The sequence below is a fragment of the Colobus angolensis genome, unplaced genomic scaffold (assembly GCF_000951035.1).
Source record: "Colobus angolensis palliatus isolate OR3802 unplaced genomic scaffold, Cang.pa_1.0 Scaffold15, whole genome shotgun sequence".
NCBI lineage: Eukaryota > Metazoa > Chordata > Mammalia > Primates > Cercopithecidae > Colobus > Colobus angolensis.
The window spans coordinates 4,139,865-4,140,942 of NW_012114599.1; positions in this window are offsets into that span (position 1 = coordinate 4,139,865).

Consider the following 1,078-nt stretch of genomic DNA (forward strand, 5'->3'; position numbering starts at 1 on the left):
CCTGGTGGGCAGACTGCGGGTCTGCGCCGTCCCGCTTTCTGCGTCGCAGCTGCCGGCCAGAGTCAGCTTCCATAGAGGCCACACGGAACCGCCTGGCACTGCTCGGGCTGTGGGACCCGTGGGGTTAAAGTCTGAGTCCCCGCCCGGCAAGGAGCAGAGAGCGCAGAGTTGGGGCGGTACAGGCCGCCAGGCAGCCAGCGGGACTAGGAGAGGGAGGAAAGGCGGGATCCTCCGGGAAGTCGATTCTCCGGCGTCCGCCTGCGGCCACTGCCAAATCTTCCCCACTTCTTTCTTCTACTCCCTCCCCTTTTCCCTCGAGGACCGCTGGGTCCAGAGTTTCTAGGATAGGGGGTGGGGCGCTGTCAGCAGAAAAAAACCAAGTCTTTGGGTGGCACCCGAGCACGTCCAAACTCTCCAATCCCACTGGCCTGCGCCAGGGTAGAATGTGCCCGGTGAACAGAGAGCCTGGGAGGGACGCGGCGACCTGGGGAGAAGGGGAACCCGGCAGGGCCTGGGTGAGGCTGCAGAGCCCTCTCCTAGCGAAAGCTGCCCAAACTTTCTTCCCCTGGAGGGTCCTTCCACCCCTCTCCCTCCCCTTCCTCCCGGACACCCCCTTAAACGGTCTCCGCCTTCCCTTCTCTCCTCCTCCCTCCCCACCTCGACCCACCCCTTTTCGTCTTCGCCCGCTCCCCCTGCTCTCCTGTCCTCCTCCTCCCTCCTTCTTTGGGCATCCGCCCCGTCAATCTCCACCGCTGCCGGCCCCAACCCGGCCCCTCTCCGCCTCCCAGGCTCTCAGAGCGCCCCAGGCTCCAGTCGAGCCGCCCTCCGTTTTGCGCGGAGCAGGGCGATCTGTCAGCGGAGCGGGCGGGGGGGAGCGGGCCGGCCCGCCGAGGCTCGGGTTACCAGTGACTGACAGCGTCTCTATGGCGAATAATTTGACTCCGACTATTGTCTGGCACTGGCAGGCCCCGGGTCAGATAACCGGACCAATCAGGGCGCCGGCCGCCGCGCCTCATGCCCGCTTAGAATAATATTATTAAAAAAGCTGCGAGCGAGCTAGACCGGAGGGAGAACGAGT